Here is a 16,574-nt window from a genome sequence, read left to right on the forward strand (position 1 = left end):
TAAGTAGGCGGAAGGGCAGGTCAAAGGGCGTCACGGGGGACCCACACGGCGAGGCCGCGCGGCCGGGGCCCGGGCCGCGCCGCCTGGCGTGTCGTCGCCCCGTGGCCCCACTTCGTCTTCTCTTCGGTCTTCCGGAAGCTTCGTGGCAAAATAGGCCCCGGGCGTTGATTTCGTCCAATTCCGAGAATATTTCCTTACTAGGATTTCTGAAACCAAAAACAGTAGAAAACAACAAGTTGGCTCTTCGGCATCTCGTTAATAGGTTAGTGCCGGAAAATGCATAAATACGACATATAATGTGTATAAAACATGTAGATATCATCAATAATGTGGCATGGAACATAAGAAATTATCGATACGTCGGAGACGTATCACTCCAAGAGGGAGTATTTATACTAAATAGTGGGTTCATGCCTCCATTGAATCTGGGACAGTGACAGAAAGTTCTAAGGTTGTGGATGTGTGATACGTGCCAAATGTATCTATAATTTCTTATGTTCCATGCTACTTTTATGATGATACTCACATGTTTTATACACATTATATGTCATATTTATGCATTTTCCGGCACTAACCTATTGACGAGATGCCGAAGAGCCGCTTGCTATTTTCTGCTGTTTTTGGTTTCGAAATCCTAGTAAGGAAATATTCTCGGAATTGGATGAAATCAACGCCCGGGGTCCTATTTTTGCACGAAGCTTCCGGAAGACCGAAGGAGTCACGAAGTGGGGCCACGAGGCGCCGCCACAACGAGCGGCGCGGCCAGCAAGGGGCCCGCGCGGCCCTGTTGTGTGGGGCCCCGTGGCGCCTCTTGACCTGCCCTTCCGCCTACTTAAAGCCTCCGTCGCGAAACCCCCGATACCGAGAGCCACGATACGGAAAACCTTCCGGAGACGCCACCGCCGCCAATCCCATCTCGGGGGATTCGGAGATCGCCTCCCGCACCCTGCCGGAGAGGGAATCATCTCCCGGAGGTCTCTTCATCGCCATGATCGCCTCCGGATCGATGTATGAGTAGTTCACCCTCGGACTATGGGTCCATAGCAGTAGCTAGATGGTCGTCTTCTCCCCATTGTGCTATCATGTTAGATCTTGTGAGCTGCCTATCATGATCAAGATCATCTATTTGTAATCCTTCATGTTGTGTTTGTTGGGATCCGATGAATATTGAATACTATGTCAAGTTGATTATCAATCTATCATATATGTTATTTATGTTCTTGCATGCTCTCCGTTGCAAGTAGAGGCTCTGGCCAAGTTGATACTTGTGACTCCAAGAGGGAGTATTTATGCTCGATAGTGGGTTCATGCCTCCATTAAACTGCAGGACGAAGTGACAGAAAGTTCTAAGGTTGTGGATGTGTCTGTTGCCACTAGGGATAAAACATCGATGCTTTGTCTAAGGATATTTGTGTTGATTACATTACGCACCATACTTAATGCAATTGTCTCGTTGTTTACAACTTAATACTCGGAGGGGTTCGGATGATAACCTCGAAGGTGGACTTTTTAGGCATAGATGCATGCCTGGATAGCGGTCTATGTACTTTGTCGTAATGCCCCGATTAAATCTCATAGTACTCATCATGATATATGTATGTGCATTGTTATGCCTTCTTTATTTGTCAATTGCCCAACTGTAATTTGTTCACCCAACATCTCGCTATCTTATGGGAGAGACACCGCTAGTGAACTGTGGACCCCGGTCCTATTCTTTACATCCGAAATACAAACTCGCTGCAATTGTTCTTTACTCGTTGTTCGCAAACAACCATCATCATCCACACTATACATCTAATCCTTTGTTTACAACGAAGTCGGTGAGATTGACAACCTCGCTGTTACGTTGGGGAAAAGTTCTGTGATTGCATTGTGCAGGTTCCACGTAGCGCCGGAATCCCTGGTGTTGCGCCGCACTACACTCCTCCGCCATCAACCTTCAACGTGCTTCTTGACTCCTACTGGTTCGATAAACCTTGGTTTCTTACTGAGGGAAACTTGCTGTTGTACGCATCACACCTTCCACTTGGGGTTCCCAACGGGCGTGTGCTTTACGCGTCATCAATGTGTTGTTGCCACTAGGGATAAAACATCGATGCTTTGTCTAAGGATATTTGTGTTGATTACATTACGCACCATACTTGATGCAATTGTTTGTTGTTTGCAACTTAATACTGGAAGGGGTTCGGATGATAACCTGAAGGTGGACTTTTTAGGCATAGATGCATGCTGGATAACGGTCTATGTACTTTGTCGTAATGACCTGATTAAATCTCATAGTACTCATCATGATATATGTATGTGCATTGTTATGTCTTCTTTATTTGTCAATTGCCCAACTGTAATTTGTTCACCCAACATGCTATTTATCTTATCGGAGAGACACCACTAGTGAACTATGGACCCCGGTCCATTCTTTACATCTGAAATACAATCTACTGCAATACTTGTTCTTTACTGTTCTTCGCAAACAAACATCATCTTCCACACTATACATCTAAACCTTTGTTTACGAGCAAGCCGGTGAGATTGACAACCTCACTGTTACGTTGGGGCAAAGTACTTTGATTGTGTTGTGCAGGTTCCACGTTGGCGTCGGAATCCCTGGTGTTGCGCCGCACTACACTCCGCCACCAACAACCTTCACGTGTTCCTTGACTCCTACTGGTTCGATAACCTTGGTTTCTTACTGAGGGAAAACTTGCTGCTGTACGCATCACATTTTCCTCTTGGGGTTCCCAACGGAGGTGTGTCTTGCACGCTATCAAGCACTTTTTCTGGCGCCGTTGTCGGGGACCTGAAGAAAAGTTACTCCACAAAGATTTCTAACTCCCACGTCAACTGCACGCCAGCAAGGACTTAATAAAATCCAGCGCTCCCGATGGGAGTAGGCTCCACTCGAGTCGCAGAGTCGAGTTGAGTCTACAAACATTTATATATTTACCTGCAAGACAAACACACGAAAACTCGGGTCGAGTAAACTATTTGCTATCTTGTCTTATTTTGATATACATTTTTCTTCACGAAGCCGAAGCTTTGGGTAAACAACTTTGCTATATTTATTTGAGTCGCAGAATAAGATGAAATCGGATGAAATCTCCAGACTTCATTTCTTTGTTTTTCATATATTTCGAGTGCACGGAAACACTATATTTTTCTCAACTTCTATATTGCACAGGGATATTGGTAAATAGGGCTGGTTCATCCGAAAGCTCGGGTACCAGTATGATATGTGTACTCGGAGCAACAAAAACCAAAAACTAGATGAAAACGAAACACAAACCCTAGACAATCTACTAGAAGGAAGAAAAAGATACGCAAAAACAACTACGAAAAGCAACTAAAGCTCGAAATTTGTGCAATCTAAGGCTATGACAAACCCTAACCCTAACTGTTTATGGCTTTTTATGGATAGGAAACACTCACAACTCAACTATTGGGTGGATTGTGTGGATGGCTTACAGAGGAAATACTGAAATCTGATACCAAGATGATAATGGGTTGCCCGATCTTCTCAGTAAGCGACGGGGGTGGTGATGAACACACGATGAACACAACAGAGATACACGATGATGAAGTGGATGATAACTTGTATGACGCTGACGAGTCTCTCGATCGATCCCTGTCGCCAATGCAATAGCTCTCAACCCTGCAAGATATTCGCAACTCCACACACTTGCGCACGTAGCCGCCGACCACGAAGCGGTAAGTTGCAACCGTCTAATTTCCAATGGAACAACAAATTTTTTTTGAACTTTATGGAACAACAAATTACACAAGACTTTCAGTAGCAAACACCAGATCGATGCAGATTGGTGTAAAGATTCAATAGAGTTGCAAAGCAATCAATTATGAACTAGGGTTTATCTTAAACGTGGTCTAAACCTAATTTTGGGGCGTCCTGGGCACTTATATAGGGGTTCAGGATGACCAGAAGTCGAGAAAATACATTAAAAACTGACCCAGATCGGGATCTGGTCGAGACTGACTCGGACACGGCCGGCCTGGAGGCCGATTGACTGGGCCAGGGACCGGTCGGTCTGGTTTGGACCGGGCCTGGGACCGGACCATGACCGGGCCAAGGCGGTGTCACACAGTACACCTGCCCGGTTGGCACCAGCGCAGGATCCGGCGGGCGCCGCCCGGCGTGGGGGGCGGTTGGACCGGACGTGGGACCGGGCCGTCCGGCGTGACGGCCGGTCGGACCGGGCATGGCGCCGGTCTGGACATCGTCTTCCTCCCTCGCGCATGCCTCCCTCTCCTCTCTCGCGCGTCCATTGTATGTCTTCTTGTCTAGCTTCATGTCTAGCTCCATGTCCAGCATCACATCCAGCTGCTCCTGTTCTCCTCGTGCGATGCTTGCTCCATCTTCGTACCCGATCATACATAAGTAACAAGACTTAGGCAGTATAAAGTTTTCATCAATCAAAGTACTATTTAGGAACAAGTTCACCTGTTGTTTTAGTAGCTTCGCACGAGCTCTTGTCATAGGTCCAATCCTAACTTCATTGGACTTAAGCTTCACAGCAGCATCGTCTTCATCTTGTAATGATGAAGGTAGTAGTTTGGTAGGGATGTCCTCATCAACCGTGCACCCCAATCAACATGTCCCTAGCTAATTCACTGAATTAGAGCATCGACATTCATAGCTCACCTCTCGGTTCGGCAGTCAACAAGACTAAATCTTTGATTAGATGACAAACCGGTTGAAGCCATGACAAATTAGTCCAACAACCGATAATATGTGCAAAAATGACATACAACTGGCGGTTTGTGGAAAACATATAAAACTAAATGAAGGGGTGTTCGGATGGAACACATGAAAAATCAGGAGAAGTGCATCATGATACGTCCAAAACGTATCCACTTTCCCGAACACTTTTGCTATTGTTTTGCCTCCAATTTGTGTATTTTGGATACAACTAACACGGACTAACGCTGTTTTCAGCAGAATTGCCCTGGTGTCTTATTTTTGTGCAGAAAATCAACTTTCAGGAAAATCCCCGGAAATAATTGCAATGGGCCTATTTTCGCAGAAGACTTACGGAGCCAGAAGACGAGACGGAGAGGGGCCACGAGGTGCGCACACCACATGGCGGCGCGGTGGGCCCCTGGGTCGCGCCGCCATATGGTGACGCCGCCTCGGCCAACCCCCGACGCTCCCCTCTGGACTACTTAAAGCCCTTGACCTAAAAACGCACGGGGGTTCGACCAATTTGCCAGAAGACATCCAGAACTCCGCCGCCATCGAAAACTCTACTTTCGGGATCGAAACTCCGTTACGGCACCCTGCCGGGACGGGGAATTGGAGGAGATCATCGCCATCATCGCCACCGACGCCTCTCCATCGACCACCCATGCTTCCCCCATCCATGTGTGAGTAAATCCCCGCTGTAGGCTGAAGGGGATGGTAGGGATTGGATGAGATTGTTCATGTAATAGCCATAAGATTGTTAGGGCATGGTGCCTAGTATCCGTTGTTGGTACTTTTATGATATTGTTGCAACTTGTTATGCTTAATGCTTGTCACTAGGGCCCGAGTGCCATGATTTCAGATCTGAACATGTTATTGATTCATTATGATATTCATTGTTTTATGATCTTACCTGCAAGTTGTATACACATATTGCTGTCTGGAACCGGAGGGGAAGGCTGTGATATGAGGATCACATGTGTTCACGGAGTGTTAATGCTTTGCTCCGGTGCTCTATTAAAAGGAGTACCTTAATTACCAGTAGTTTCCCTAGAGGCCCGGCTGCCACCGGCTGGTAGGACAATAGATGTTGTGCAAGTTTCTCATTGCGAGCACGTACGACTATGTACGGAACACATGCCTATGGTTATTTAGTACTTGGATACTGTTTTATTATTATCTGTACATGAGTTATCTTATCCATGCATCGCCCGTTCATCTATCCCTATGCCTACAGTATTTTAATCCTGCTGTTTACTATAATCACTACTGCTGTCTTTATTACACTGCTGCTTATATTTCACTATCGCTACTTGCTATAAAACTGTTGCTATCGATAAACTATTGCGAGCAAGTCTGTTTCCAGTGCGACTGAATTGACAACTCCGCTGTTAAGGCTTACAAATATTCTTTGGCTCCCCTTGTGTCAAATCAATAAATTGGGTTTCACTTCCCTCGAAGACTGTTGCGATCCCCCTATACTTGTGGGTCATCAAGACTATTTTCTAGCGCCGTTGTCGGGGAGCATAGCTTTATTTGCAAGTTCACCTGAATTGATATTGTTCGCTGCAAATCCTCCATCATGGGTAAACCTCGCGATGCTAAAGTCACCATATTACCATCCACTACAAGAAAAGGTACAACTCTGAGTACCTCTGCTGCTCTTGATTCACCATCTGTGATAAGTCAACTTGTTTCACCACCACAAGCTTCACATGTTGGTATTTCTGCTGAATCTGAAAATTCCTCTTATAATTTTGATGATGCTTCTGCTGTGCTTGATGATAATGGTTCATTAGGTCCTTTTTTAGATGCTACAATTGCTAGGTCTAGACAAATTGAAAATACTGAAATTCCTAATGAAAATACTGTTACACCTGTTAATTCATCCGAGTCCGTTGAATACTCTAGTGATGATCTTGATGAAGATTATGTGGAACTTGATGATGATTTTATTGATAAATGTAATGCTACTACTGGTGCAAGTAACATTAAAAAGCTTCTTGCAAAACGTCTTCGTTAGATATAAAGCTGTCTCTCGATCCTAAATTTGCCACATCTCCTATAAACATTAAGGATAAGGATTATGATTTTTCTCTTGATTTATCTCATATATCTATTGTTGAGAAAGCACCTTTTTGTGGTACTGAAAAAGAAAGTGCTGTAGAGCACATGATTGAGCTTTCTACTTTGAGTAGCTTGTTTTCTGATGATGTCAAGAAGCGTACTTATTTTGTTGCTAAATTTTTTCCTTTCTCATTAAAGGATGATGCTAAAACTTGGTATAATAGTTTGCCTCCTGATTCTATTGATAGTCCAAATGGTTTGCTTGATGTTTTCTTTCGAAAATATTTTCCTGCTAGTGCTCAACATATTGCTTTGCGAGAAAATTTATAGTTTTGACCAGGAAGATGGAGAGAAATTGCCTGAAGCTTGGGCAAGGTTTTGCTCTCTTCTTAGAACTCGGCCTGGACATGATTTGGAAAAGCATGACTTACTTGATATATTTTATAGTGGACTAACCATTGAGTCTAGGGCATACCTGGATAGTTGTGCTGGTTGTGTTTTCAGGAAAAGAACTCCAGACGAAGTTGAAGAATTAATGGCTAGAATAGGCCAAAATCATGATGATTGGACTACACCTGAACCAACCCCAACACCAATATTGAAGAAGAGGGGTATAATTGAATTAAATGATGAAGATATGAGGGAAGCCAAGAAATCGAGAAAGGTATTAAATCTGAAGATGTGAAGAATTTACCCCCCATAGAAGATTTATGTAAGATAACTCCCCTTCATCCACGATTGAGGTACATTCTCTTCAACGCTTTGATAAAGAAGATATTCCTTACTCAAAACCTCCTGATCAATGTTTAGATGAGTTTGATAATTATGTTGTTAAGCAAGATAATTTAAATATGAGAGTAGAGAATCATTTAATGGAAAATTCTCAAGCTATTAGTAAATTGCATGATATTGTGGAGAGAACCTCCAATGATGTTAAGATGCTTGTTAAACATTTTCATATGGTTCAAACTCAAATTGATCAACTCACTAAAGTGCAAAATGACTTGTTAAAAAATACTTCTAAAGAAAAGCATGCTTATGAAGTAACAACTAGAGGTGGTGTTTCTACTCAGGACCCTCTATATCCTGAGGGGCATCCCAAAAGAGTTGAACAAGATTCTCAACGAACTAAAGAAACTAGTGCTCCTTCTAAGAAAAAGAAGAAGAAACATAAAACTGTTGTAGAATCTTCTGAACCTGTTAATGATCCTAATAGTATTTCTATTTCTGATGTTGAAACTGAAAGTGGTAATGAACATGATAAAGATAATGATAAGAATGATGTTTCTGATAAAGAAGAGGTTGAAGATGAACCTGAAAAGCATGCTAAAAATAAAAAGTATACTAAAGAAGATTCCATTGCTAAGAAACATGGTAATGAAAGAGAACCTTGGGTTCAAAAGCAAATGCCTTTTCCTGTTAAGAAACTAAAATCAAAGGAGGAAGAACACTATAATAAATTTTGTGATTGGATGAAACCTTTGTTCTTGCAAATTCCTTTGACTGATGCTATTAAATTGCCTCCTTATTCAAAGTATATGAAAGATATTGTCTCTAACAAAAGAAAAATTCCTAATGAGGAGATTTCCACTATGCTTGCTAATTACTCTTTCAATGGTAAGGTTCCAAAGAAGTTGGGAGATCCAAGTATACCGACTATCCCTTGTTCCATCAAGAATAATTATGTTAGAACTGCTCTATGTGATTTGGGAGCAGGAGTTAGTGTTATGCCTTTTTCTCTTTACAAGAGACTTTATTTAGATAAGTTGATACCAACTGATATATCTTTGCAAATGGCTGATAAATCTACTGTTGTTCCTGTTGGTATATGTGAGGATGTTCATGTTCAATTTGCTAATAATTGCTTAATATTGACTGATTTTGTTGTGTTGGAAATTCCTGAAGATGATAATATGTCTATTATTCTTGGAAGACCTTTTCTTAACACTGCAGGGGCTGTTATTGATTGCAATAAAGGAAAAGTTACTTTCAATGTTGATGACAAGGAGCATACTGTTTATTTTCCCAAGAACATTGATAAAGTATATGGAGTTAAAACAGTTTCTAATTTGAGAACTATCAAAGTGGGAGTTATTGATTGTCCTATATATGAGCCTAAACAAGAATATCAAAATATTATGATTGGATCCATATCAATACAATATAAGGTAACATGATTGATTTGAGGTTTATTTCTTCTTATGTCATGTAAAATTTAATTGGTGACAAGACTTTTGTTAACAAGTACATTTTAAATGCATGGAAGAGCTAAACAACATTTCTTTCTTTCTCCACACTTGTTTTACTTTCTATAGTACTACTTGTTTTGCAAGATACTTTAGTTGTTTAAAATTTTGAAAATCTTTTTCTGCCCTGAAACAGTTATTTTAACACCCAGAAATGTGCATTTTTCGAAGTTTTCAAAAATTTACAAAAATTATACCACTGGTCCTATTTTTTAATTTGCAACCTGGGAGTGCCTGGGGCTGACCAGTGGGGCACCCCAGGGCTGCACCCGATGTGCCGGCGCGACCAGCATGGGGGGACGCGCCGCCCTGTGGGGAGGGCCCCACCTGGCCCTCCACTCATTCATCCACCTACCACTCCACTCTCTTTCACGGGAAAACACACCACCATTGTTCAAACCGAGTTTCTTGCTGTTCTTGCTCGAGATTTTCGATCTCCTTGCTCAGCCCATCTTTGCTGCTGAGATTTGGGGTATTTGTTCTCCGGTATGTGACTCCTCCGATTATCCAAATAGAATTTTGTTTAGTTGAGTATATCTTGAGTATTTTTCTGCTGTAGGTGACATGTTAAGTGAGTTTGCATGCTTGTTCTAAGTTGTAAAAATTAGTTTTGATGCATGTTTAGTACTCTATCAAGTTCCTATAGTAGTTTCCCTCATTTATATGTCTCAAAATCAACTTTTATAATGATTGTTGAAAAATTTCAGAAAAGGAAAATGCATAACCACACCTTTGGAGAAGTGTTCGAGAGGGATACGACAAGAGCGGCAAGGCCTTCAAGGGCAGCCACTCGAGTTAGGCGATCCTATGATGAGGATGTCATTGCACCTAGCTTTGAAGATGATGAGGACAACGAGATTCCTAATGCTTCATCCTTTCCATGCATTGACTTTTTGCGTAATGCAGGGCTACTTGATGACTTCTTGTTTCTCATTAATAGTGTTGGCTTATCCACCTATATGGAAGATGAGAGTGATCAATTTTATAGGCTAACTAAAATCTTTGTTGAAAGCTTTAAATTCAGCAACTCACCTTTCACACCATTAGTTAAATTTAAGATTTATGACATGCCTATTCTATGAAGTTGAAGGATTTTTGTGCTGCATTGGATATTACTCCTATAGGTACAGCGAAGAAGATCGAGAACCGCCCCAAAGCTTTGACGGAACTCTATCGAGAAGTTACCAACGATGATGACCGCACCATTCAGCGCGGCAAGATAAGGAACATTCAACTCCCTGCCATTAGATATTTCGCTTACTATCTTGCTACTAGCATTCTTGATAGGGAGAACACTAGCAACATTTCTAGTTATCATCTTGCTTTTCTGGTTGCTGCACTTACTGGAAGTACACCTTATCATCTTGGTGCTCTTATTGCTCGTCGCTTAGCTAGTAAGGGACCTATTTATGGAGGGATTGTTGCTTCACGTATTGTTGCATATCTAGGTCTTTCTGTTGATTCTAGTGATGAGAAATTAGCTCCTATTAAGATTGATATTGCTGCTATGAAGGGTCACCAATTTGTCACAACTAACTCTAATTTAGAAAATATTGTCTATAGAATGTTGTTTATTGACGGGGATGAGAGGGAAATCCCTTTGCCGCAGGCCGATTTGTTCAGTGTTCGCAGGAAACCGTGGTCGCGTTCCAAGGAGGAGGTGGATGAGCAGCTGAGGATACTTGGCTTTCACCAGCAGCACGACTCCGATGACGCCGAGCCCTCCGACGGGTACACTGTCACATATCCTGCTGCGTCCTCCAGCTTGTACCAAGGACATGATCCTCCTTCATCATATTACGGAGGTGCCACCTCATGGGCACCGTGGGATTGATCTCCACTTAGGCCAAAAGCCTAAGCTTGGGGGGAGGTATGCTGGCATCACTCATTCATTGCATATTACAATTGCCGGTCATTTGTATATACTTGTTTCGCTTCTTTTGGTTGTTTCTCTTTCGGTTATTTTTATTTCAGTAGGTTCTTATTTTTGTTTTTGAAGGTTGTTACTACTGTAGAAACCTTTACTTTTACGTTTTTATTTTATTTGTGTGCCGATGGTTGCCTCTAATATGAGGAAGATGTTATTTGGGGAAGTGCTGTCTAAAAAAAAACAGATTCTGGAGTGATACTAAAAAATTTCCTAAAAATAGCCAGAACGTTATTTTGAGAAGCCAAGTTTTGTGCATGTTCCCCAGGTTATTATCTAACTTTCATTAGTTGAGCACTTTTCGAGTTGAACAGCAGAAGATTTTCGAAAAAAATAATTACTGTACTGCTGTCAAGTTTGGCGGATTTCTGCCACCTTGTGTTTCTGTGACTCTTTTAGTTTTCATTCTCTTGTTTTTGCTTTGTTTCTTTTCTAAAACACAAAAAGACCAAAAATATTTCTGTTGTTTCTCTTTATCATTTGTTTATTTGGCTTCTTGTTCCTATTTTGGTTTATTTACTCTCGTTGGTTTGCTATGAGAAAGTCCAAAAAGATTTTACTTTCGTTCTTGTTTCCAATTCGAAAACACCAAAAATATTTGTTGTTCTTCTTCGGTTTTGTAAAGTTTATTATGGAGTTCAGCGGTCTCCGGTGGTTGGAGCTTGGTTTTCATTTCATATTATTCAAGCCACACAAGTGAAAGGCAATAATGACGATCTACGACAACTCGACTGTGGTGAGAGGCTGGTATGAACTCTATTTGTTTTCATTTTTGTAGATATACTCATTCATGTGAGCATGCTTAGTTGGTTCATGTGAGGTATATGTCATTTAATGAAAGTCTAGTAGTTCATGATCTCTCATGTTTAGCTCCAATTATTAATAATGAGTAGCATGTCATAAATATTTGCTTGCATTGTTTTATTCATAGATAGGTATGATATTGTGGTATCCTCCTCTGAGTAATTCATTTGAATCGACTTGGCACATGCTCACGCATGCATATGACTGAAAAACAAAAGTCAATTAAGCCTCGATGATTTACTTTGCTACAGAGTTCTTGTATCACTTTTATGCCTCTGTTAATTTTATTTTGTCGTAAGCATGATTATGACGGTAATTGCTCTCTTGATTGTCGCTCCCCAGTCTATTGCTAGCCTTCACTTGTACTGAGCGGGAATGCTGCTCGTGCTTCCAAACCCCTGAAAACCAAGTTATTCCAAAGTGTCCACCATAAATACCTATGCATGGCATTTCAAACCATTCCAAGTAAATTTTCATGTGCTACCTTTAAAACCTTCAAAGTACTTCTCAATTTGTGTCAATGTTTTATAGCTCATGACGAAGTATGTGGTGTTTTATCTTTCAACCTTGTCATTTACTCCTGACAGACTTTCACCAATGGACTAGTGGCACATCCGCTTATCCAATAATTTTGCAAAAAGAGCTGACAACGGGGTGCCCAGCCCCAATTAATAACTTTCATTAATAATTCTCTTCACATGTTTTGCCCCAATTTATCAGTAAGCAACTTAATTTGCAAATAGACACTCCTCCATGGTATGTGAATGTTGGAAGGCACCCGAGGATTCGGTTAGCCATGGCTTGTGTAAGCAAAGGTTGGGAGGAGTGTCATCCATAATGAAACTAAAATACATGTGTAAACAAAAGAGAAGAGGGATGATTTACCTTGCTGGGAGAGATAACGTCCTTCATGGGAGCCGCTCTTGAAAGTCTGGTTGACGAGGTAGTTAGAGTGCCCACTACCATTCGTTGACAACAACAAACACCTCTCAAAACAATTTTACTTCTGTTTTAAAAATGAAAAGCTCTAGCACATGTTAATCCCTGCTTCCCTCTTTGAAGGGTCAATCTTTTACTTTTATGTTGAGTCACCATCCTTTCTTTGAGCACCTTCTTGAGAGCATAATTGTCATTCTTAGTGTAATATGTTTGTCCCAGAATATGGTTAACTGTGGTATAACTTTGATGCTTTTATCTTTGATAATCTTTACTTCTAGTCTTTCCATGAAATTCAGAGGTGCCTGGGCATTTATGTTTTGCTGTACAAATACGGCGCAAGCGAGATACCACTTTATCATATCTTTTTATGAACATTGCAATCCTGCTGATAGATATGATTCATGATGCTTATTATTAGTTTGTTGGTATCTTTTTCATGATTGACATAACTATTAGATGACTTTATTTGCATTTATCTTATTATGAATTGCCTAAGTACTCGTCCATATAATGAGAATATTTACATCATATGAGCAAATGTGTTCGTAAAAGTTCTTTTATCGCACTTAGTTGTTAACTAAATTGCTTGAGGACAAGCAATTAGCTAAGCTTGGGGGGAGTTGATACGTCCAAAACGTATCCACTTTCCCGAACACTTTTGCTATTGTTTTGCCTCCAATTTGTGTATTTTGGATACAACTAACACGGACTAACGCTGTTTTCAGCAGAATTGCCCTGGTGTCTTATTTTTGTGCAGAAAATCAATTTTCAGGAAAATCCCCGGAAATAATTGCAATGGGCCTATTTTCACAGAAGACTTACGGAGCCAGAAGACGAGACGGAGAGGGGCCACGAGGTGCGCACACCACATGGCGGCGCGGTGGGCCCCTGGGCCGCGCCGCCATATGGTGACGCCGCCTCGGCCAGCCCCCGACGCTCCCCTCTGGACTACTTAAAGCCCTTGACCTAAAAACGCACAGGGGTTCGACCAATTTGCCAGAAGACATCCAGAACTCCGCCGCCATCGAAAACTCTACTTTCGGGATCAGAAACTCCGTTCTGGCACCCTGCCGGGACGGGGAATTGGAGGAGATCATCACCATCATCGCCACCGACGCCTCTCCATCGACCACCCATGCTTCCCCCATCCATGTGTGAGTAAATCCCCGCTGTAGGCTGAAGGGGATGGTAGGGATTGGATGAGATTGTTCATGTAATAGCCATAAGATTGTTAGGGCATGGTGCCTAGTATCCGTTGTTGGTACTTTTATGATATTGTTGGAACTTGTTATGCTTAATGCTTGTCACTAGGGCCCGAGTGCCATGATTTCAGATCTGAACATGTTATTGATTCATTATGATATTCATTGTTTTATGATCTTATCTGCAAGTTGTATACACATATTGCTGTCCGGAACCCGAGGCCCCAAAGTGACAGAAATTGGGACAACCGGAGGGGAAGGCTGTGATATGAGGATCACATGTGTTCACGGAGTGTTAATGCTTTGCTCCGGTGCTCTATTAAAAGGAGTACCTTAATTACCGATAGTTTCCCTAGAGGCCCGGCTGCCACCGGCTGGTAGGACAATAGATGTTGTGCAAGTTTCTCATTGCGAGCACATACGACTATATACGGAACACATGCCTATGGTTATTTAGTACTTGGATACTGTTTTATTATTATCTGCAAATGCCTTGTCTTGATTATTACATGAGTTATCTTATCCATGCATCGCCCGTTCATCCTTCCCTATGCCTACAATATTTTAATCCTGCTGTTTACTATAATCACTACTACTGTCTTTATTACACTGCTGCTTATATTTCACTCGTCGCTATCGCTATAAAACTGTTGCTACTGATAAACTATTGCGAGCAAGTCTGTTTCCAGGTGCAGCTGAATTGACAACTTCGCTGTTAATGCTTACAAATATTCTTTGGCTCCCCTTGTGTCGAATCAATAAATTGAGTTTCAGTTCCCTCGAAGACTGTTGCGATCCCCTATACTTGTGGGTCATCACATCAATTCTATGCACTTGAGTCTAAAAATAAGTTGGAGCGGATGTTCGAGCTTCAGCGAAATTTAGGCATAAAAAAATCGAGTCCCTAGTAATTTAGGTAGCACCATTCTTTTGATCCAAAGGCAACCTATAGGAGGTAAAAAACAATCCTAAATGCCTCTTTGATTTGAAGTATTCTCATAAGAATTTCGTAGGATATAAATCTTTAGGAATTTTTTCTTTCGATTGTTGTTTGATTTGTCGGATTCTAGCATCCACTTAAACCTCATCGTAGGAATCCTCTTTTTTTTTGTTCTTGTGATCAAATCAACCAAATTATAAATAAAAGAATGGACATTCGTTGCTATCATGCATTTTTCTGTTTTCCTATGTACAAATCAAAGAGGTCTTAAGGATGATTGAAATCCTGTTAAAATCTTACAACTAGTACAAAATTTATAAAACCCGAAGAGTGTTTAGCCAATCGCCCGCACCTGTGTTTTTTTAAACTGACACCTGTGCTCTTCTTATCTGGCAGTATATATGTAAATTATTGCTTCCGTGCCGTGAGTCAACTACGCAGCAGGAGTCCCCTGACCATTTCCTACCGTTCGGAAATCGGAACATACGGCAACCTTTCTTCTTCTTGATGTCACATCACAAGATGCTTTCTGCACAGAAAATTTGACTGACGCGTCGGTCAGCTAAGGGTAGTGCAGGTCGGTCAACGGCGAGGTTGTTGGTAAAGAGTTCACACGCGGGTGACGCAGCAGCAGATCCAGAACCGAAGCAGCGACACCGTGACAGCGACGGCGCACCGCGGGCTTCCGGTGCGGGTGCCGACGCCCTCAACGCGCGCGTATAGGCCCGCGAGGGTCCTGTGGGGCATCGCCATGGCCTACGCCCGCACCGCATCCGCATAGCAAAGCCTTTTTCTTGTGCAGCTGAAACGCGAGCGCGGTCCCCACGCGTCAGGAGAATCTATCTTTTTGCCGTCGTGACGTGTGCGCGGCGCCTCTCGCTCGTGCTCTTCACCCGTCTAGTCTAGCTAAAAAAACTGCCAAAATTACTGCTAATGTACTTAATTTACTGGAGCTCAAACAGCTGCTTTCTTCCTCCATACTCCTTGGACACAAAACTTGGATTGCGCTTCTAATGGAAGGCTGTAATTCATGGCAATAATTCCCTTCCAACTTACTTATCCCTAGATCTAAAAGTTCTGGCTTTCCATGTGTACGATTGCGGAACCGATTCAATCCCCAAAAGCATACGCCACGCGCAGCTCTACCCGCAACGGCACTTGTTTTTCTTTCCATAACAGTAACTCGAAACTGAAAAGAAAAAGGTTAATTGCATAATTTTTCTTTTTCTGTTTTTTCTACTCCACGGATAAAATTCTGCTCCTATAAAAGAGTGCCCGTGTCAGGTCAAACCCTTGTCACCAGCAGCAGATCCAGAGGAGATACCTACCTACGTCCTACGGACGCCCAACATACTCCAAAACTCTTTCTTCTCCCCTCTTCCCCTGCCAACCTCCAACCGTCAAAAAAAAAAAACTCCAAACAACCCGCACCTCTTCCACACCCTTTTTTTACCTTTTCCCCCCTTTGCTGATATTATACTCCTTCTCCTCTTCTTCCCCTATCCGCCTCCGCCGTCAACAGCCCGACTCGGCGACGACCGACGACTCGCCGCCGGCTCGGCCGCCTCCCGCCTCCCCACATCCGCGGACAGTCCACGGAGCCCGCCACCGCCGCCTTCGTCCCGTGCCCCGCCAGCCCGGAGGCATTCACCGGCCCCGCGCCCGTCGAACAGGTTTGTTCCTTCTCTGCTCCTTTCGTTTTCCTACCGGGATACTGGTAGGGTTGTTGCCGTCGGTCCACGGAGTTCTGATCAGG

The sequence above is a fragment of the Lolium rigidum genome, chromosome 2, assembly GCF_022539505.1.
Source record: "Lolium rigidum isolate FL_2022 chromosome 2, APGP_CSIRO_Lrig_0.1, whole genome shotgun sequence".
Taxonomy (NCBI): Eukaryota; Viridiplantae; Streptophyta; class Magnoliopsida; order Poales; family Poaceae; genus Lolium; species Lolium rigidum.